The 23,661-nt window shown below is 37.5% G+C and overlaps 1 non-coding gene across 1 annotated transcript; it reads right to left on the minus strand.

The window, feature by feature from the left end:
- Nucleotides 1–14,357: 14,357 nt before the first annotated feature.
- Nucleotides 14,358–14,460, minus strand: LOC133766105 (U6 spliceosomal RNA). The gene has a single exon (XR_009866660.1). It is a non-coding gene; the product is annotated as a U6 spliceosomal RNA (small nuclear RNA).
- Nucleotides 14,461–23,661: the final 9,201 nt, after the last annotated feature.

A 23,661-nucleotide genomic window follows, 5' to 3' on the forward strand; every position in this document is an offset into this window, starting at 1 on the left:
TTCTTGCCTAATGGCTCTGGCTAAAACTTCCAGAACTATATTGAATAGCAGTGGTGAGAGTAGGCATCCCTGGCTGGTACCAGATCTCAGTGGAAATGCTTCCAACTTTTCCCCATTCAATAGGATGCTGGCCATGGGTTTTTCATAAATTGCTCGATTGTATTGAGAAATGTTCCTTCCATACCCAGTTTACTTAGAGTTTTCATCATGAAAGGGTGTTGTATTTTATCAAATGCTTTCTCTGCATCTATTGAGAGAATCATACGGTTTTTCTTCTGCAGTCTGTTAATGTGGTGTATCACGTTGATTATTTTATGAATATTGAACCATCCCTGCATAACGGATAAATCCCACTTGGTCTGCGTGGATGATCTTTCTGATGTGTTGTTGCATTCTATTGGCCAGAATTTTATTGAGTATTTTTGCATCCATGTTCATCAGGTATATTGGTCTGTAATTCTCTTTCAATGCTGCATCTTTTTCCAGCTAGGAATTAAGGTGATGCTGGCTTCATAGAAAGAATTTTGGAGGATTCCCTCTTTTTTGATTGCTCTGAATAGTTTTAGTAGAACTGGTATTAGTTCTTCTTTAAATGTCTGGTAGAATTCAGCAGTGAATCCATCTGGTCCTGGGCTTTTCTTTGTTGGGAGGGCTTTATTACTGTTTCAATTTCTGTCTCAGTTATGGGTCTGTTTAGGTTTTCTATGTCTTCCTGGCTCAATTTAGGTAGGTTGTATGTGTCTAGGAATCTATCAATTTCTGATACATTTCCCTGTTTGCTGGCATACAAGTCCTTGTAGTAATTTCTGATGATTCTTTTTATTCCTGTGGTGTCTGTTGTTACGTTTCCTTTTTCATCTCTGATTGTATTGATTTGGGTCTTTTCTTTTTTTTAGTTAGTTGGGCCAATGTGGTGTCATTTTTGTTTATTTTTTGAAAAAAAAAAAAAAAACCAGCTCCTCGTTTGGCTGATTTTTTGTAATTTTTTTTTTTGGGGGGGGGGGATTCAATCCTGTTGATTTCTTCTCTGATTTTAATTATTTCTCTTCTCCTACTAGCTTTGGGTCTGGTTTGCTTCTGATTTTCTAGATCTTTGAGATGAATTGAAAGCACATCTATTTGATGCCTTTCTGATTTCTTGATGTAGGCACCTATTGATATAAACTTTCCTCTTAACACTGCTTTGCTGTATCCCATAGGTTTTGGTATGTTGTTCTGTTATCTTTATTTACTTCCAGAAAATTTTTTATTTCTCTTTTAATTTCTTCTATGACCCATTGTTCATTCAGGAGCATGTTGTTCAATCTCCATATGTTTTTTCTTTTCAGACTGGTAGCTGAAAGGTGGAATATTACTTCCTAGATGTTGAGTCAGAGAGAGATTTCTCTAGAAGTAGAATAGCAAAAAGTCAGCTCAATGATACTTCAGCTTACAAATAAGACCATAGATGATTGCAAAAAAAAAATGAGAAAATCTTTCTGAAATGGCCTCAGAATGCATTTCTTCTAATAAAAAGGGGACACATAAAACTAACAGCTTCTTGTGAAAAGAATTTGCAATCAAGAAAGAGACCAAGGAAAATAACAACACAAGTATATAGGAAAAAAATCAATATGTTTGTTGGAAAAGAAGGCATCGGAAATCTACAAACATCTGTCCAATAGGTGTTTCTGAAAGAGAAAACAATGTTAATGTAATAATGGGCATAATAAAAACAACGAAAGAATAAATTTTCACACAGTGAAAGACTTGCACTGCCAAATGTTTAGACTGAATCTGTGGTCTGTGTGTACATGTGTGTGCGTGTGTGTGTATGTATGTACATATACATGTTCATGCAACTAAAATTGCATAATTCTAAAAACAAAGATGTTGTCTTCAAATCTTCTAAAGTGTGAACACAGATATAGCCTGAAAAGCTACAAAGAAATAGCAATGTGGCAATATGCAATTATGTGGTATACATTCATCCTAATAGCTGCAATAAGTTGCCTAAGGCCCAAATTCCAATTGACAGAATCTGAATATTTTTGGTGAGATGTTTCAGTTCATAAGAACCCAAGCCAGTATATCCAACGGCACACCAGTCCTAGGCAAAACTACAGATATTATTTATAATCCTATTACTTCATTCCTCAATTGGTTGTTCTAAAGCTCATAACCTACATTGACTTTGAGAATCCCTCTGAAAGGCTAGACCTCAGATACTCACCTTTATTTGATAACAAAGGATTGTAGAGTCAAAATCAAATTGGAGTGTGTGTGGCTAACAGCTAATTGCAGATCTCTTGCTTCTGTACATGTTAGCTTTGTTTGCCAAAGTCTAAGGATGTATCTTGTGAAACTATGCAGGCCCAAATTCCAAGGAACTGAGAAAGGATACAAGCCGAGTGTTCTGCCTAAGTTGACAGAAATATGCCCTGCACTGTTATCTTACAACCATATCTAGGGTTTGTTATTGTTCCTGGAATTATTATTGTTAACTGTTATCTTACAAACATATTCTTTTTTTTTAATGGTTCACTGCATGCCAGGAGTTCAAAATTATGAGCCCGAGTGGACAGAATACTATAAAAAACTGTGTAACTAGGGGCCGGCGCTGTGGCGCAGCAGGTTAAAACCCTGGCCTGAAGCATCGGCATCCCATATGGGCACCGGTTCTAGTCCCGGCTGCTCCTCTTCTGATCCAGCTCTCTGCTATGGCCTGGGAAAGCAGTAGAAGGTGGCCCAAATCCTTGGGTTCCTGCACCTGTGTGAGAGACCAGAAAAAAGCTTTTGGCTCCTGACTTCGGATTGGCACAGCTCTAGCCTTGAGGCTACCTGGGGAGTGAACTAGAGGATGGAAGACCTCTCTCTCTATCTCTACCTCTCTCTGTAACTCTTGTAAATAAAATAAAATAAAATAAAATAAAATAAAATAAAATAAAATAAAATAAAACTGTGTAACTTACTGTTGGTAGCCACACTCTGGTAAGGAGTGTTGGTCCCGATCGGCTGCCTTTTCCCTCAATTTTTCAACGAAATTGATGTGTGACTGTCACTGGTTTTTGTAATATTCTATTTTAGCTGATGAATGAATGCAATAGAATCTATTGACTGATTTTGTGGTCTTGCACTCCTTACTTCTAACCTTCAATTTTGTTTTAGGTTCAGAGATTCATCTGCCAGATACCCTGTTTGGAATAAAATCCTTTTCTCAATTCTTGATTAGGAAAACAAAAACAAAAAGTAAAACAAAATAAAAATCTATGAGAAATTTTTAGACTAAGCTTTTTATCTGTGAGTTTGTAAAAGTAGTATCGGCAAAATTTTCAGGAAAATAACTTTCCATCTGATAAACCCTACTATTTGATATGAGTATAAAATTTCAAAAAAAATATTTGACTGCTTGCATATACTCTACACCTTTCCCAATTGCTGAAATATGACTAAAAATGGAAAGTCGAGACTGAAATTGAGGAAATAGATATAGTTACCCTGTTTGGACTTTCAACAGTACACTGAAATATTACAGCATAACCCCATTTAAATATGCACGATTTTTGTCTTTTAAAAATAAAATGATTAAAAAATAGCTCAGATACACAATGAAAAGACATCCTAGAATAACAACCAGAGATCCACTTAGAAAATAACGTCAAGTGTCTGTCTAGAATAGTGGTTTCAAATCCCAGCTCCACTCCTGATTCCAGCTTCCGGATGCTGCACACTCTGGAAGGCAGTAAGTGGTGACTCAAGCAGTTGTGTCCCTGCCAGCCACATGAATATTTCAACACATAAATTCAGAGGAACACAATTTATCCCAAATAATTATAAAAGAAGCAGATAATATGTTGTTTAATCTTTTGGATATGTTAGATGAAAAACAGGACACTATTGAGATAATATGGCATGAATGAAAGGAAAGGAGATTTCATTGTGTCATGCCCATTTATATGGTTTGATATTTAATTCTTTAAAGAGTAAAAAAGAATAAATGAAATTGTTAAGCACTGAAGGCTAATGGTAATTATGAGAAGAAAGATAATTATTATACTGGATCAGCTTTTGTTCAGTGAAATAGCTGACATTGGAATTGAAGCCAATGATCTTCATAAACTAGATCTAACACTACATTCCATTGGCATCCCCACAAACACAGATGTGATTCATAGTTCCTTTTTTAATTTTGATCAGTATATTTGAAATAAAAGTACCATGATAGAAATATCAGCCTCTTCTACTTGAAAATTGATGAATTGAATAATATAATACATAGGTTTAGTTTGTCTATTAGACATAATAGACATTTGTAACTGATTTTGAAATTATAATACTGGGGTCCGGCACTGTGGCACAGCAGGTTAACGCCCTGGCCTGAAGCATGGGCATCCCATATAGGCACTGGTTCAAGACCCGGCTGCTCCCCTTCCAATCCAGCTCTCTGCTATGGCCTAGGAAAGCAGTACAAGATGGCCCAAGTGCTTGGACCCCTATACCCACGTGGGAGACCCAGAAGAGGCTCCTGGCTTCAGATCAGCACAGCTCTGGCTGTTGCAGACATCTGGGAATTGAACCAACGAATGGAAGACCTCTGTCTCTCTCTGTCTCTCTGTCTCTGTCTCTCTCTCTCTCTCTCTCTCTCTGTGTGTGTGTGTGTGTGCGTGTGTAACTCTGACTTTCAAATAAATAAATAAATCTTTAAAAAAAGAAATTGTAATACTGTAATTTTATCAAGTATGAAATTCAAAAGTGTATTTCATAAAGCAACATGTATTTTCAAATGATCTTAGCACAACTGATTTGGTCATTAATTAGGCTTCCTAACCTAAAATAAATGTCAATTTATCAAACTCCCAATAATTTTTCTAACATTCTAAAGTTAATTTCCTTTTTCTTTTCTTTTTTTTAAGATTTATTTATTTATTTGAAAGTCAGAGTTTCACAGAGAGAGGAGCCAGGAGCCAGGAGCCAAGAGCTTCCTCTGAATTCCACATGAGGGTGTAGGGGCCCAAGGACTCAGGCTATCTTCTACTGCTTTCCCAGGCCACAGCAGAAAGTTGCACCAGAAGAAGAGCAACTGGGACTGGAACCAGCGCTGATATGGGATGCTGGCACTGCAGGCCGTGGCTTTCCCAGCTATGCCACAGCACACACACACACACACACACACCTTTATTTTCAATGTAGCACTTAACAAAACCAAAATTATGATATTAATTTATGTAAGTAAAATTTACTTTCTGCCACTAAAATGTAAATACAATCAGAGGAAAGAGTTAGTGTTTCATGTTTTCCTTTGTATCCAGATCTGAGAGTTGCATTTGACATATACATGCCATGCTATAAAAACAATGAGCAACTGTCAAATATATGAAAGTCAGAAGCACTGTAATGGTAGCTTTCGTGAATGTTTCATTTAATATTCCTATTTTCATTTCAATTTTAATCACAGCTAAAGCAGAAATTTTAAGAAGAGAAGCAAATATAACAAAATACCTTAATAACCAGTCAAATATGAATTATTTAATCTAAAATATCAGTTTAATCAATGCAAACTTTTCTATTAGGATAAATGAAAAATTACAAAACATTTTGTTTTGAAATGCATTAATTTTAGTCTTATTACTTTTAATACTTTAATACCAATAACAAAAACTAATCAAATACAAGAGTAAGGTAAATATATGAGTGGTGTGGCTGAGCAGTAAAAGATGTAGCAAAGAACCACCACAGAATTATACTTACGTTTTCTATAAGACACTGAGCATGATTTTGATACAGCAAAATTACAATAGCATTCCTTCATTACATGCTCTATAAATGCATAATTTCTCAAACATTCTTTGAGTTGATCTGTATGTATTTCTTTTTTTTAATTTTTTAACTTTTATTTAATGAATATAAATTTCCAAAGTACAGTTTATGGATTACAATGGTTTCCCCCCCATAACTTCCCTCCCACCTGCAACCCACCCCTCTCTCCCTTCCTCTCCCATTCCATTTACATTAAGATTCATTTTCAATTCTCTTTATATACAGAAGATCGATTTAGTATATATTAAGTAAAGATTGCATCAGTTTGCACCCACATAGAACATAAAGTGTAAAATACTGTTTCAGTACTAGTTATAGCATTACTTCACATTGGACAACACATTATGGACAGATCCCACATGAGGAGTAAGTACACAGTGACTCCTGTTGTTGACTTAACAATTTGACACTCTTGTTTATGGTGTCAGTAATCTCCCTAGGCTCTTGTCATGAGTTGCCAAGGCTGTGGAAGCCTTTTGAGTTAGCCGATTTCGATCTTATTCAGACAAGGTCATAGTCAAAGTGGAAGTTCTCTCCTCCCTTCAGAGAAAGGTGCCTCCTTCTTTGATGACCTGTTCTTTCCACTGGGATCTCACTCGCAGAGATCCTTCATTTAGGTCATCTGTATGTATTTCTGAATCTCCCCTTTTAAATGAATTGGATAAAACCTTTGATATATTTCTGTTTTACCTCTGCATTAAAGTCATGATGTTAACTTTTCTGAAAATCATACTTTAATAATATAAAATAAATATTAAAGATTAAATATGCTGATACTAGTTTTGAAAGACATAATAAATATCTATTGATCCATCAATCAGTTTAAGAGTAAGAACATAATCATGGCACTAGAAACTTGCCATAGGCTCCCAAACAGTCTCCTCTTCCAATCCAAGAGCAATATATCCTATTCTTCTCTCTAATCATGATTATTTAATTTTTGGATGTCATAAAGTACAATTAAATGAATTCTTATAAAGTGAACACTTTAAAGTCTACAGCGTTGGGCTGCTTTATAAAAAGATTCTATTTATTTTTTAGAGGTAGAATTACAGACAGCGAGGGGGAGAAATAGAAAAAGAAGCTATTCCAGCCACTAGCCCACTCACTAAATGGCTACACACAGCCACACCTAGGTAGATCTGAAGCAATGAGATAGGAGCCAGGAGATTCCTCTTGGCCCCATATGTGGTTGCAGAGGCCCAAGCACATTGACCATCTTCTACTGACCTCCTAGGCCATAGCATAGATCTGGACCAGAAGAGGAGCAGCTGGGACACAATCAGGCGCCACCATGGCATGCTAGGCCACAGGTGGAGTCTCAGCCCACTACGCCATAGCACTGGTCCAGGCTACAAATGTTCTTCTTCTTTTTAGTAGTTTTCTCTATATTATTTAAGTCATAAAAATTTCATATATACAGACTTAGGAACACAGTAATATTTCTCATCCTAAACTCCTTCCCACTCATGTGCTAAACCATCCCACAAAGATCTGCTTTCAGTTTATTCAATGATCTTAATTAAGATTAACCCTACACTTAGAAAAGAGTTCAAAAAACAGTATGGGGGTCAGCGCTGTAGTGTAGCAGGTGGGCCCACTGCCTGCAGTGCCGGCATACCATATGAGCACTGGTTTGTGTCCTGGCTGCTCCACTTCTGATCCAGCTCTCTGCTATGGGAAAACAGAAGAAGATGGCCCAGTTCCTTTGGCCCCTGAACCCACGTGGGAGGCCCGGAGGAAGCTCCTGGCTCCTGGCTTCGGATCTGCACAGCTCCTGCTGTCGCAGCAAACTGGGGAGTGGAAGCCCTCTCTATCTCTCTCTGCCTCTCCTCTTTCTGTGTAACTCTGTCTTTCAAATAAATAAAAAAATCTAAAAAAAATAGTATGAAGGAAAAAGCACTGTTCCTCAACAGAAGAGACAGGGATGTAGACAATCATTGAATCTCAAAATGCCCATTTCACTCCAATACATTATATTTTAGATACTATATTAGTTGCCCCTGATCAGGGAAAATATATAATTCAAAATAGCTAATTCAACTGCAATATGCATGTGGGTACAGATCACTCTTTCATAAACTGATTTGGTTTAGGTAAATTCCAAGGAGTGGGATGGCTGGATCATATGGTAGATTTATATTCAGAAGTCTGAGATATCTCCATACTGTTTTCCACAGCAGCTGAACTAATACACATACCACCCAACAGTGAGTAAGGCTACCTTTTCCCCTATATCATTGCCAGCATGTTTTGTTTGTTGATTTCTGTATGAGAGCCAATTTAATGGGTGAGGTGAAACCTCATTGTGGTTTTGATTTGCATTTTTCTGATAGCTAATGATTCTCAGCATTTGTTTCATGTGTCTGTTGCCCATTTGAATTTCCTATCTTGAAAAATGCAGTTGAAGTACTTTGCACATTTTTTAAACTGGATTATTTGTTGTTGTTGAATTTCTTGAGTTATTTAAAGGTTCTGGATATTAATACTCTATCAGTTGTATAGTTATCAAATATTTTCTCCCATTCTGCTGGTGCCTCTTCACATTACTGAGTGTTTCTTTTGCAGTGTGGAAGCTTCTCAGCTTGATGTAAACCAATTTGTCAATTTGGACTTTGATTGCCTGTGCTTCTGGGGTATTTTCCAAGAATTCTTTTCCTATATGAGTATTTTGCAGAGTATCCAAAATATTCACTAGTAATTTGATGGCACCAGGTTGTAGATTTAGGTCTTTGATCCATTTTGAGTCAATTTTTGTGTAAGGTGTAATGTAGGGGTCATGTCTCATACTTCTACATGCGGAGATCCAGTTTTCCCAGTACCATTTGTTGAAGAGAGTGTCCTTGCTCCAGGGATTGATTCTACCAACTTTGTCAAAAATAACTTAATTATAGATCTGTGGATTGGTTTCTGGAGTTTTTATACTATTCCATTGGTCTACATGTTTATTTTTATAGCACTACTTGGCTGTTTCGGTGATTAATGCCCTATAGTGTTTCTTAAAATGTGATATTATGGGGCCGGCGCCGTGGCTCACTAGGCTAATCCTCTGCCTTGAGGCACCGGCAGACCGGGTTCTAGTCCCGGTCGGGGCGCCGGATTATGTCCCGGTTGTCCCTCTTCCAGGCCAGCTCTCTGCTGTGGCCAGGGAGTGCAGTGGAGGATGGCCCAAGTGCTTGGGCCCTGCACCCCATGGGAGACCAGGATAAGCACCTGGCTCCTGCCTTCGGATCAGCGCGGTGCGCCAGCCGCAGCGCGCCTACCGCGGCGGCCATTGGAGGGTGAACCAACGGCAAAGAAAGACCTTTCTCTCTGTCTCTCTCTCTCACTGTCCACTCTGCCTGTCAAAAAAAAAAAAAAAAGAGAGAGAGAAAAAAAGAACAAAAAATGTGATATTATGATGCCTCCAATTTTTTTTTATAAGATTTCTATAGATATCCAGGGTCCATTGTGTTTCCATATCAATTCAACATCAGTTTTTCGAGATCTGGGAAGAATGCTGTTGGTATTTTGTTTGGGATTGTATTCAATCTGTAAATTGTTTTAGGTAGTATGGACATTTTGATGATGTTAATTTTTCCAATCCATGAACAAAACTCCATGATTTTTTTTTTCATTTTTAATGTCTTCTTCTATTCTTTCTGTAATGTTTTATAATTTTCGTCATAGAAATCTTTGATATACTTGGTTAAATTTATTCCAATATACTTGATCACTTTTGCAAATATAATGAATGGGATTGATCTTGGAAGTTCTTTCTCAATCATGGCATCGTATTTGTGTACAAAGGTTATTGATTTTTATTTGTTATTTTCTATCCTTCTACTTTACTAAAGTCCTCTATGAGTACCAATACTCTCTCAGTGTAGTCTTTTGGATCACATCATCTGCAAATAAGGATGTTTTGACTTCCTCCTCTCCAATTTTTATCTTTTTGTTTGTTTGTTTTCTTAACTTTTCTGGTTGAAACTTCCAGGACAATATTGAATAACAATGTTGAGAGTAGGAATCCTTGTCTGGTTCCACATCACAGGGGGAATGCTTACAACTTTTCCCTATTAAATAAGATGCTTGTCATTGATTTGTTGTAAATTGACTTGATTATATTGAGGAATATTCCTTCAATACCCAAATTGCTTAAGGTTTTCATCATTCAAGGATGTTACATTGTATCTAATGCTTTCTCTGCATCTATTGAGGTAGTCATATTTTTGTATTTCAGTTTGTTAATATAATGTATCACATCAATTTATGAATGCTGAACCATTGCTGCATACTAGGGATAAGTCCCACTTGATATGTGGGAATGATCTTTCTGATATGTTGTTGGATTGCATTAGCTAATACTTTGTTGAAGATTTCTGTATCTATGTTCATCAGGGATATTTGGCTATATTTCTCTTTCTCTGTTGCATCTTTATCTGGTTTATGAGATGACATGATACACACTTAATAGAATGAGTTAGGGAGGATTCCCTCCTTTTCAATGGTTTTGAGTAGCTTGAGAAGTATTGGAGTTATTTCTCCTTTGGTATTGGTAGAATTCAGTTGTGAAGCCATCCAGCCTTGGGTTTTTTGTTGGGATGGTCTTTAATACTGATTCAATCTCTGTCTGTTATTGGTCTGTTTAGGTTTTCTACATATTTGTGACCCAATTTTACTGGACTGTATGTGCCAAGGAATCTATCTCTTACTTCTAGGTGCCCCAACATGTTGCCATACTGTTCTTTATAGTAATTTCTGTTGAATCGTTTTGTTACTGTGCTATCTGTTCTTACATTTCTTCTTTCATCTTGGATTTTACTCATTTAAGTCTTGTCCTCCTTTTTTGATTACTGTTACCAGTGGTGTATCAGTTTTATTTATTTTCTCAAAAAAGCAGCTCTTCATTTCACTAATCTTATGTATGGTTTATTTGGTTTCAAATTTTTGTATTTCTTCTCTAATTTTAATTATTTCTTCCCTCCTACTAATTTTAGTTTGGTTTATTATTTTTCTGGATCCTTAAGATGTATTGATTGCTCATTTATTTGCTGCCTTTCTAATTTTTTGATGCAGATACCAATTGCTATAAACTTCCCTCTAAACACTGTTTTGAGTGTATTTCATAAGTTTTGATATGATGTATTGTCATCTACATTCATTTCCAGAACTATGCCTCTGTGGCTTAGTGGAATGTGTGCACATTCAGTGGTGTCTGCTGGGGGTGGCCAGGGAGCTCTGATCAATGCTCCAGTGTGGGGCACGTATCCAGGATAACACCCTTGGTGATCATGGTTTATCTGGTTAATAGAATGAGGCGGAATGGTCAACTTTGTTGGTGTGTTCACACCCTCACCTCTCTTCTAAGGTGAGAAATGTCTGGATATTAGCTCCTAGTGGGTGCAACATGCGTCTGTGCTATTGTATGAACTGCACAAATGATCTGCACAGTCCTCACTCTGAGCATGGATCCTCATGCAGTGATCTACCCATGAAGCCAGGGAGCTCTGAGCATGTGTAACCACACACAGTGATTGCACAGAGACCCAGCTACACCCTGAAGCCTTTTGTGCAGCTTCAGTACACAAGGCTCCCATAGTCACTGGGTGTAGAGGGTCTGCACTTCATCAGTCTGTTCTATTCTTAGAGAGGCAGATGTTCCCAGAGCCAACTGTTGGTGGATGCTCTGTCGAGGTGTCTTGAATCCTGGAGCCTGAGGTATGTTGAGAGGCTGGAGTTCCTCACAGTCCTATGTGGGTGTCAAGCCCCCTGTCAATCATCTCAGCCAGGCCCAAAGTCAGTGGGGACCACAGATTTTTCCCTCCACTGGAATCTCTGGATCACAAGCATACACAAGAGCCACTGGAAGAATGTTTCCTTCTCCCTCCCGCTACCAACAGTACTGCTGAGAAGGTGGCATACTGTCTCAGCCAGTTGCTGTGAACATGCACAAGGGGCTTCCACAGCTGCTACCCAAAACCAAAATGGCACCCACCTTCTCTCAGCTGGCCATCTGGCACTCTTAGGGGAGGAGGATGAGAGAAATGTCTCCTTCCACTGGGTCTGCATGTACCCAGTAGCCTCTAAGGCTCCAAGCCAAACTCAAGCTATGCTCTCCCTCCAGCTATATCACCATGGTTTGCTGCAGTCTGTTCTCATCTCTGTCTCCAAGCTGCCTCCCACTCTGGCTACTGCACTGTGGCTAGTGTCCATGTGCATGCTACATGCCCACAGGTCCACAGCATTCCTGTTCCTTCCATAAAATTTCCATTGCAGTTTTGTCTCTAATTCTCCCCTGAGAGTCCACGTTTTACAGCATTTTTAAAACATTTATTCATTGACTAGTGCAGTATGTCATTCTTTATTTTGCCCTCTTAGAATCTCCACTGGTGTACATATTTTTTAAAAGTAACACACACACACACACACACACGCATACACACACAAACATTTAACAAGATGTCTTGCACTACCACACTTAGATTTTGTAGGAGCATTTCAGCTCCTTAAAACTTTCCTTAAAGCTGTCCAGGGTATGAATGAAGCTCTGAGCTTTAAAATAAGCTTAGTAATGTTATAGACTTTAGTCAAAATGAGTCAATTAAAAGAAGATAAAATATGACATAGTTACCAAAAGAACATTTATGCTTTTAGATTGTATTTAATAATATATCTCCAACAGTGAAGGCAGTGATATATTCATTTTCTGCTAGGTGACTTTAATTTAGCTCACTACGTTTTTGCTACATTTGAAAAGTAGAACCTATTTGGGAGCAATGATGATTTCTATATCACTTAGGAAGATGTAACTTAGAAAATTTATCTGAGAAAATGATCTCTATGAAAGAAATACCTACTGAAGTGCAATTAGAGAACATTCAGATATCTGCAGTAAAAAAAGGAGAACTGTGAAAAACAGGAAGTACACTTAGGGTTGACTTGTAGAAGAGTGCAAGCCCAAGAAAGAGGGGATGACATGCGTTTGGATTTGAACTTCCTATTTATATATGTTTTAAAGCAACAAACAGATACACATTGGAGGTCAGTCTCTCATACATGTTATGTGGTACATTGAAGTGAATATTGTAGAAATATGTTTGCCTTGAAATTTCAAAATCTTTTGTATGTGTTGGGCTTCAGGACATTGGTGAAAACTAACCAAGCACCAAAAAGGAAACCTGTTGAAGTGAAGTGGATACTATGAGAAAGAATGACTTGATCAGCCCTTGTCCTGACTGTCGAGGAAAAAATTAATACTTTATCCTTTTAAGTATTTTTGTTCTATTTAATGCTATTGGTTGAACTCTGTAATTAACACACAATTATTATTAGGTGTTTAAATTTAACTGAATAGTGATCACTGGTAAATATAAAAGTGGGAATAAGAGAGGGAGGAGTTGTACAGTTTGGGACATGCTCAATCGGACTTGCCCAAACAGTAGAGTTAGAAACGTGCCAGGGGATTCCAATTCAATTCCATCAAGGTGGCATGTACCAATGCCATCTCACTAGTCAAAGGGATCAGTTTCAGTTCATAATTGATCATAATGATAGGATTAAGAGTCAAAGGGATCACATAACCAAGACTAGTGACTACTAATATTAACTGATAGAATTAAAAACAAGAGAACGATCCAACGTGGGAAGCAGGATAAACAGCAGACTCATAGAATGGCAGAGGTCCTAAACAGCACTCTGGCCTCAAAATCAGGCCTTAAGGCATTCAGATCTGGCTGAAAAGCCCCTAAGAGTATTTTAGGCATTGAAAGCCAAGACAATGTGGACAAAAATAAAATGACCTAAATGAAAGATCTCTGCGAGTGAGATCCCAGGGAAAAATCGGGCCATCAAAGAAGGAAGTATCTTCCTCTGAAGAGAGGAGAGAACTTCCACTTTGACTATGACATTGTCTAAATAAGATCAGAGTTGGCGAACTTAAAAGGCTTCCATAGCCTTGGCAGCTCATGACAAGAGCCTAGGGTGATTATTGATGCCATAAACAAGAGTGTCAATTGTTAAATCAACAACAGGAGTCACTGTGCACTTACTCCCCATGTAGGATCTCTGTCTTTAATGTGTTATATTATGTGTATTAATGCTATAACTAGTACTCAAACAGTACTCTATACTTTGTATTTCTGTGTGAGTACAAACTGTTGAAATCTTTACTTAGTATATGCCAAATTGATCTTCTGTATATAAAGATAATTGAAAATGAATCTTGATGTGAATGGGATGGGAGACGAGTGGGTGATGGGATGGTTGGGGGTGGAGGGAAGTTATGGAGGGAAAAAGCCATTGTAATCCAAAAGCTGCACTTTGGAAATTTATATTTATTAAATAAAAATTTTAAAAAAAGAAAGAAGAAACAAATGTATAACACATTACATTAATATTAAATTTTATTAAATGCTAAAAATTGATATTATCCCCTTCCATTGACACATAGCATTAATATATTACCTGGAACTTATTCACTAGCATTTACGACACACAAAAAAATAATGGATCAGAGACCAAATGAAATACATGCTCAAAAAGTCATTGATAATAAATACTTATGACTTTTGTTAAGGCATAAAAATATCAGAATATTCATGAATGTGTGTATCTTCCTTGAGCAGGGTCCATGCAAATCTTCTCTATATCTTTCCAATTTTTTAAAAGATTTATTTATTTTATTTGAAAGTCAGAGTTACACAGAGAGAGGAGAGGCAAAGAGAGAGAGAGAGAGAGAGAGAGAGAGCGAGAAAGAGAGAGGTTTTCCATCCCATGGTTCACTCCCTAAATGGCTGCAACGGCCGGAGCTGCACTGATCTGAAGCCAGGAGCCAGGAGCTTCTTCCAGGTCTCCCACACGGGTGTAGGGGCCCAAGGACGTGGCCCATCTTCTACTGTTTTCCTAGGCCATAGCGAGAGCTGGACAGGAAGTGAAACAGCCAGGTCTCGAACCGGCGCCCATATGGGATGCCGGCGCTTTAGGCCAGGGTGTTAACCCATTGCACCACAGCACCAGCCTGGTATATAATTCCAATTTTAATATATGTTCTGTTTAGGCGAGCACCAATTATGAGCTTTAAAATAGGGGTAGGTATTGCAGCACTATTTGGGATCCTCACATACCAGATCAGAGTTCCTGGTTCTAGTCCAAGCTACTCCTTGCTTCTGATCTAGGTTCTTGTTATTAATATTATTTCTGGGATGCAGCATGTGATGGCCTTCCTGATCACTTAGTTTCTTGCCTCTCATCTGGGAGACTTGATGGGGCTCCTGGATCCTGGCTTCTGCCTGAGCCAACACTGGCTGCTGTGGGCATTTAAAGAGTGCACCATTAGTTGGGAAAAATCTGTCACTCTGCTTTTTAAATACATACATACATACATACATTTTTTTTCTTTAAAAATAAGTCTTAAATGAATTGTCAGGTAGATACTGTGAGAAAATTAAGTGTACTATTTCTATTTCAGTTATATATTGTAATGGTAAACACAGATAATTTTCTAATATTCATTTTATTTTATTTTAAATCACTTTGTGGTGAATTTCTCTTAAAAAAGGAAATTAGTTGTATCTCTAGCTTCAGCTCTGGTATTTAAACAAACAATAAGTCATTCCTCCCAGACTATAACAAGAAAAAGATTAACGAACAGAATCATTGACTTTCCTTTAAACTACCAGGGAGCTTAAATCTCATCACTCCAATATTTGATAGGCAGATTCAGCCAGGATACTCAGCACCTGAGAACTCCATACCTAGAGCAAAAGTCCCTGGGACCATGAACTGGTAGTATTGCTTACTTGGTTATTTTGATGCCTTGAGAGATGTTGAGTGGAATGGCATGTGAGTGACAAACTCCTGGAGGTTCATACATTTTCATGGAATTTCTGACCAGGAAAATATTTCCTTCTTGTCTCAGAATTTCATAGTAAGGATACCAGAAAGAACAGTCCCCAAGAATTATATTATTCTAGAAAATGATTTTCTATGGCAACATATGACAGATCCATTGCCAGCATCATATTGAATGTGGAAAAGTTGGAAGCATTTCCACCAAGATCCAGTACCAGACTAAGATGCCCACTATTACTATTCAATATAGTCCTGGATGGTTTAGCCAGAGAGATTATGAAATAAAAAGAAATCAAAGGGCTACAAATTAGAAATAAGGAAGTCAAATTACCCTTATATGTATATGAGACGATTCTATATATAGAGGGAGAAAAAGACTCAATTAAGAGATTACCAGATCTCAAAAGAGAGTTTGGAAAAGTTGTAGGATATAAAATATCCACAAAGATCAATATACTCTCAGCGCCATGACAAAGAACTTGTAAGACCAGTACCTTTCATAATTGCTACCGAAAAAAACCCTAAAGCTTCAGAATAAATTTAGCTAAGAATGTAAATGTTCTCTCCAGTGAAAATTGCAAAGCATTAAAGAAAGAGATAGAAGAAGACACACAAAAAAGTAAAAATATTCCATTTTCATGAATTGGAAGAATTGATATCATCAAAATGTCCATACTACCAAAAGCAATTTGCAATATGACTAAAATCAAAGTACCAATGACATTCTTCCCAGATCTAGAAAAATGATGCTAAAATTCATATCAAAACACAAATGATGACAAATAGCTAAAACCGATTTTAAATAACATAAAAAAGCTGCAGACATTGTAGTACAAGACTTCAAGATTTACTACAGGACAGTTATAATCAAAATAGCCTGGTATTGACATAAACGATAGGCATGAGACCAATGGAACAGAATAGAAACTCCAGAAATTAACCCACACATCTACAACCAGTTAATCTTAGACAAATCAGCTAATCCCTGGAGAAATGACAGTCTCTTCAACAAATGGTGCTGTGAAAATTGCATCTACACATGTAGAAATATGAAACAAGAACCCTACCTAATAAAATATACAAAAATACTCTCAAAATGGATCAAGGATCTAAATGTCTGATCTGATGCCATCAAATTACTGTAGGAAAATATTAGGAAAACACTGCAAGATATTGACATAGGCAAAAACTTCTTGAAAAAGACTTCAGAAGTACAGGCAATAAAGACAAAAATAGACAAATAGGATTAGATCAACCTAAGAAGTTTCTTCATTGCAAAGTAAACATTCAACAAAGTGAAGAGGCAACTGAAAAAATGGCAGAAAATATTGACAAATAATGAAACTGACAAAGTATTAATATCCAAGGTCTTTAAATAGCTCAAGAAACTCAACAAAAACAAAATTAGCAATCCAGTTGAGAAATGGACAAAGGACAAATGGGCAATTTTCAAGGGATGAAATTAAAGTGACCAACAGACACTTGAATAAAAATAAATGCTCAGTATCACTCTCTTTCAGGGAAATGCAAATAAAAAGCACAGTGAGGTATCATTTTACCACAGTTAGAATGACTGTCTTCCAGAAATCAAAAAGTAATAATACTGATGAGGATATGGGGGAAAAAGATACCCTAGTCGACTATTAATATGAATGTAACCTAGCACAGCTTTTGAGGCAGAAATCTGAAAATAGATCTATTGAATGACCCAGCTACCCTATTCCTGGGAATTTACCAAAAGGAAATTAAATCAGCATATGAAAGAGTTTTTTGTACTCCCATCTTTATTGCAGTTCAATTCCAATAGTTAAGATATCGAATCAATCCAAATATACATCTGGATAAAAACTGGATAAAGAAATTATGGTAATATATATATATATATATACATATATATATATATATATTTGATGACTGAATAAAGAAATTATGGTATGTGTATGTGTGTGTGTATGTGTTGGTGTGTGTATACACATTTTGGAATACTATTCAACCAAAAGAAAGAAATCCTATCTTTCACAAAAAAAATGGAAGCAACTCAAAACCATTATGCTTAGTGAAATATGCCAGTCTCAAAAACACAAATATAATATGTTTTCTCTGATGTGTGCTGTTAATATGGAATACTCAAAAATGTATAGTAATGAAACAGTCATTTTGGAATATGGTTGTGGTTTTTACCCCGTTTACACACCTGCGAACTGTGATATTCTTATTTTTTTACTTATTGAACTTTATGATGTGATGAATTAAGTCTGTGAATATAGAGTGCATTAAAATCATGGTTTTGCAAGAACTGATGAAGAGGGGTAAAGGGAAAGTGATTGGGAGGATGGTGCATTGGAATGAGGAAAATGTGGTTGTTTTCTTGGAACAGTATACATGGAATGCATAAAATTCATTCTATTTATTTTAATAATTTTTAAAAAGATTTTCTCCATACAGTATAGGTTATCCATTTTGAAAATACTTTATCTATGTAATGGAATTTTAAAATTAAATAAATATAAGTCACATGGTGAGAGCCAGTTTTCTCATTTTTGAAATGAAGGTTACAAATAATCTAGAGAAGAAGGCTAGAATTATCCATAAAGTCATGTGTTACAGTTGGAGCCATCAGTATGACCTTATATTAAGCTTAATATAGAAATAATGGTGAGATAAGTAGGTTAAAAGCACGTATATGTAGATTTATCATACATGTCTATAAATAGAGCTATGTATGTATATATAAAGGCTATTATATGCATATACTGTATCTCCTTGCTTTGTCAGTTATGAAAGTTTAAAAGCACACTGGTATCAATGAGCAGACCAAACATCAGATCTTTTTTTCTTACATTCCAATAGGTATAACCAGAGCTTCTTGACTAAATGTTGTTTCTAGAAACATAGGCAAGCAATGTATATAATGAATTCCATCATTTTGTATTATCAGGTTGTTAGGAAATGATAAAACCAATAAACAAACAGTGAGAGACTATGACAAAGAGTTATATGACTCAAGGAAATAGTTTCTACTAGCTGAAAATAGACGGATTTGAGTTATAAGTATCTGAAATAATATTGCGTTGTAACAAAGATTAAAAAATAAGTGTCTGTGAACCTACAATGCCATGAATCAATGATTGAATAAAAATGGGTAAGAAGAAAATTCTTCTGAGTAGATAAATTATAAAAAAAATGTGTGTAAAATAAATAATGTATGTAGGCACACTACTCTCAAAGAGGTACAACATAATTCTAATCTTGAGTATTCTTCATGAGGAGCCGTATGTATTGACTTTAAAGAGCACAGTACAGGATTGCTGGCACTGTGGTGCAGCAAGTAAAGCTATCGCTTGCAATACCAGCATCCCATAGGGATTTCAGTTCAAGTCCTGGCTGCCCCACTTACAATCCAGTTCCCCTCCAAATGCACCCGGGAAGGCAGCAAAAGTTGACACAAATGCTTAAAACCCTGCCACTCATATGGGAAACCCAAATGAAGTTGCTGGCTCCTGGCTTCAGCTTGGCCCAGCCTTGCCCATGAAGGTCATTTGTGGAATGAATCAACAGATTGTAGATTCTCTCTCCCCTGTCTCTCTCTCTCTCTCTCTCTCTCTCTCCTCCCCATAACTCTGCTTTTTAATTAATTAATTAATTAAAAAGAATAAAGAAAAGGAAGAGAAAAGAGTAACTTTATAGTGGAAAAGCATGACAAACACATCAAACATATTATGGTAAGGTCAATATGGGCAGCAATACTTCCTGTAGACAGTATGTGCCATTGATATGATATAAGACTAATTCCTCAGTTAGTTGTCGCCGATAAGGGAAAACAAATGATACTTGTCTCTTTGGGAATGGCTTAATTCACTCAGCATGATGTTTTCCAGATTCCTCCATCTTGTTGCAAATGATGGGGTGTCATTGTTTTTGACTGCTGTATAGTATTCTATAGAGTACATGTCCCATAATTTCTTTATCCAGTCTACTGTTGATGGACATTTGGGTTGTTTCCAGGTCTTAGCTATTGTGAATTGAGCTGCAATAAACATTAATGTGCAGACGGCTTTTTGTTTGCCAATTTAATTTCCATTGGGTAAATTCCAAGGAGTGGGAATTGGGGACATGCTCAATCGGACTTGCCCCAAACGATGGAATTAGAAACGTGCCAGGGGATTCCAATGCAATCCAATTAGGTTGCATGTACCAATGCCATCTCAATAGTCCAAGTTATCAATTTCAGTTCACAATTGATGACACTGATAGGTCTAAGAGTCAAAGGGATCACACAAACAAGACTAATGTCTGCTAATACTAACTGATAAAATCAGAAAGGGAGAGAACGATCCAACATGGGAAGTGGGATACACAGCAGACTCATAGAATGGCAGAGGTCCTAAATAGCACTCTGGCCTCAGAATCAGCCCTTGAGGCATTTGCATCTGGCTGAAGAGCCTATGAGAGTGTTTTAGGCATGGAAAGCCAAGACACTATGGGGAAAAAAAAAAAAGAAGATCTAAATGAAAGATCTCTGCGAGTGTGATCCCAGTGGAAAGAACGGGGCCAACAAAGTAGGAGGTACCTTTCTCTGAAGTGAGGAGAGAACTTCCACTTTGACTATGACCCTGTCAGAATCAGATCGAAGTCGGCAAACCCTAAGGGCTTCCATAGCCTTGGCAAGTCATTTCTAGAGCCTAGGGAGATTACTGACCCCATAAACAAGAGTGTTAAATTGTTAAATCAACATCAAGAGTGACTGGGTACTTATGTCCCATGTGAGATCTGTCCTTAATGGGTTGTCCAATGTGAAGTAATGCTATAGCTAGTACTGAAACAGTATTTTTACACTTTGTGTTTCTGTGTGGGTGCAAATTGATGAAATCTTTACTTAGTATATACTGAATCGATCTCATGTATATAAAGATAATTGAAAATGGAAAAACAAAACTTGGTGTTAAATTGGAAATGACATAGAAAAGTAATCAATTTTTTTTTAAAAAAATAGCATGTAGGATCTCTGTCCTTAATGTGCTGTACACTGTGATTTAATGCTACAACTGGTACTCCAACAGTATTATTCACTTTGTGTTGCTATGTGACGGCAAACTGTTGAAATCTTTACTTTATATATACTCAACTGATTTTCTGTATATAAAGAGAATTGAAAATGAATCTTGATGTGAATGGAATGGGAGAGAGAGCGGGAAAGGGGAGGGTTGCGGGTGGGAGGGAAGTTATGGGGGGGGGGGAGCCATTGTAATCCATAAGCTGTACTTTGGAAATTTATATTCATTAAATAAAAGATTTAAAAAAAGACTAATAATAATCTCATAGCTAGATTCACTTCGCCATCAGCGAAGTATACAGTAAGTAGAAAAAACCTCCCTTTCAGACCAAAGGGAAAGAAAGTTTTAAAGTGAGAATATAATTTTCCTCACGGGCATTGTCTACCTTAGAAAAACTACTACAGAACATGCCTGTGACTATAGACTTGTAGTTCAGGCCACAGAAGATTAGAGATGGGACACGGGCACTCCCTTGACTTGCATCCTCTGGTCTGCTTGAACACAAACCAGGAGGAAAAGAAAGCTAGGCATCAGAAGCAATGGGTGGCAGGCCTATTAATGGCTGATCGGTACAGTGATCTGCCCTCAAGGAGACCCAACAGGCCAGTCCACTGCAGTGGCTTTCAATGTGGTAAGCCTGGGCTTCAGCAGAAGTCAGCTTGTGAAGAGCCCTGGCAGCTCTGCCAAGAGTTGGGTCACTGGAAATGGACCTGCCCTGGAGTCGAAGGATGCCCAGGTCAGAGCCACAGATCTTATTGGCTCCAAGCTGAAAAGCCCTTCACTCAGCCCAACTTCCAAAGTGACCACTGCAGCTGAGGGGATGGTCAAGTAGGGTCAGCAACATTGCAGGCAGAACTGTAAATTTCTTGTTAGAGATGCCCCCTGCCTTTACCTGGCCAGCTCTCCTCCCAGGTCAGCCAAGTAATGAAAGTCAACAGAGTGCCTTCCCCTAGGAGGTTCACACCTCCCTTAGGATGTACCCCATGTGAAGAGATAGATAGGTCTGGGCCTCTTAACTTACAAGGCCTAAAGCCCACCAGATTATTATCAAGCCCCTTCTATCAGGTTCTATTTGCCTCTCAATCAGAAAACTTAATTGTAGCTTAGACAGCACCTTTCTTAGCTCCTCTAATAATGACTCTGTCCTTTTTTCTAGACCCTGTCTAGCGTACTTGGGCCTCATTCCTTTGTAATCATAACCTCTACTCTACCACCAATGGCTCTACTCCCAACCTGTGTGTACTGATGGTCCTCTTCCCCACTTAATGCTGTATAATTGTTCAAACCTGGTAAATGCCACTCTTAGGATCATTGGTTACTATCCTCACTCTGTCTTTTATGATCTTGTCTAAATATGATCAGAGTCGGTAAACTTGGAAGGCTTCCATATCTTTGGCAACTCATGAGGACATCCTAGGGTGGTTACTGGCGCCATAAACTAGAGTGTCAATTTGTTGGGTCAACAACAGGAGCCACTGTGCACTTGCTCCTCATGTGGGATCTTTGTCCTTAATGTGCTGTACATTTTGATTTAATGCTATAACTAGTACCCAAACAGTATGTTTCACTTTGTGTTTCTATGTGGGTGCAAACTGTTGAAATCTTTATACTAAATTGATCTTCTGTATATAAAGAGAATTGAAAATGAATCTTGATGCAAATGGAAGGGGAGAGGGAGCGGGAGAGGGGAGGGTTGCAGGTGGGAGGGAAGTTATGGGAGGGGGAAGCCATTGTAATCCATAAGGTGTACACTGGAAATTTATATTCATTAAATAAAAGTTTAAAAAAATAATTCTTTATCCATTGACACTTTCTCTGAAAACCATAACCTCAGACTAATCAGAAGAAACAATATAAGATAAATTTCAATTAACAGTTACTTTACAAAATATCTTATCATTATCTTCTAAACTATGGAGCCATCAAAGTCAGGAGAAAGTCCAGAAATTATCATGGTCAAGAAGAATCTAAGCAGGGCCAGCATTCTGTCACAGCAGGTTAAGCTGCTGCCTGCAACACCAGCATCCCAAAGAGCTCTGGTTAGTGTCCTGGCTGTTCCACTTCTGATCCTGTCACTTACTAACGTACCTGCAAAAGCAGCTGAAGATGGTCCAAGTACTTGGGTCACCACCACCCTTGTCGGAGACCAGGATGGTATTCCTGGCTCCTGGCTTTAATATGGCCCAGCACTGGCCATTGTGGCCTTTTGCAGAGTGGACTAGCAGGTGGAAGTTCTCTCTTTTTCCTGTCTCTCCCTCTCTGTGTCTCTGTAACTCAACATCCAATTAAGTCTAATGAGACATGGAAAGTGCCTCTTAGATAGGATCCAGACATTTAAAAAAAGGATGCTAGATTGTCAGAAAATTAACTAAAATATATATTTCAGTTAGTAATAATGTACCAACATTGGTTCACTAATTGTAATAAATGTATCACAAACATGTAGATGATAATAACAACTGAATGTGGATGTGCAGTACATGAGAACACTTTGTACTATCTTCATGAGTTCTATAGTTATAAAGTTATTCTAGAAAGAAAGGAAAATAAAAAGAAATATAATGATTTGAAAATATAATCATTAATGACTTTCCTTCTTCCCTCCCTACCTTCCTAGCCACCTTACTTCCTCCCTTCCTCCCTTCCTCCCTCCCTCCCTCCCTCCCTTCCTTCCTTCCATCTTTTTTGCTCTCTCTCTTTCTTTCTTCTTTCTTAATTCCTTTCCTTCCTTTATTTTCTATTATATTGAGAGTTTGAAAGAAATAGAGTGAGAGAGAAAGAGGGAGAGAGAGAGAGAGAGAGAGAGAGAGAGAGAGCCATAAGAGAGTTCTTCCAGTTTTTGGTTAACTCTATAAATGACCACAACAGTCCTAGATGCAAGGTCAAAACTCACAGCAAGTAATTCATTCCAGGCCTTCCATGCTAGCAGCAGGAACCCAATCATTTGAATCATCACCACTGTATTAGCAAGAAGTGTCTG

This window comes from Lepus europaeus, chromosome 8 (assembly GCF_033115175.1).
Source record: "Lepus europaeus isolate LE1 chromosome 8, mLepTim1.pri, whole genome shotgun sequence".
In the NCBI taxonomy this organism is placed as follows: Eukaryota; Metazoa; Chordata; class Mammalia; order Lagomorpha; family Leporidae; genus Lepus; species Lepus europaeus.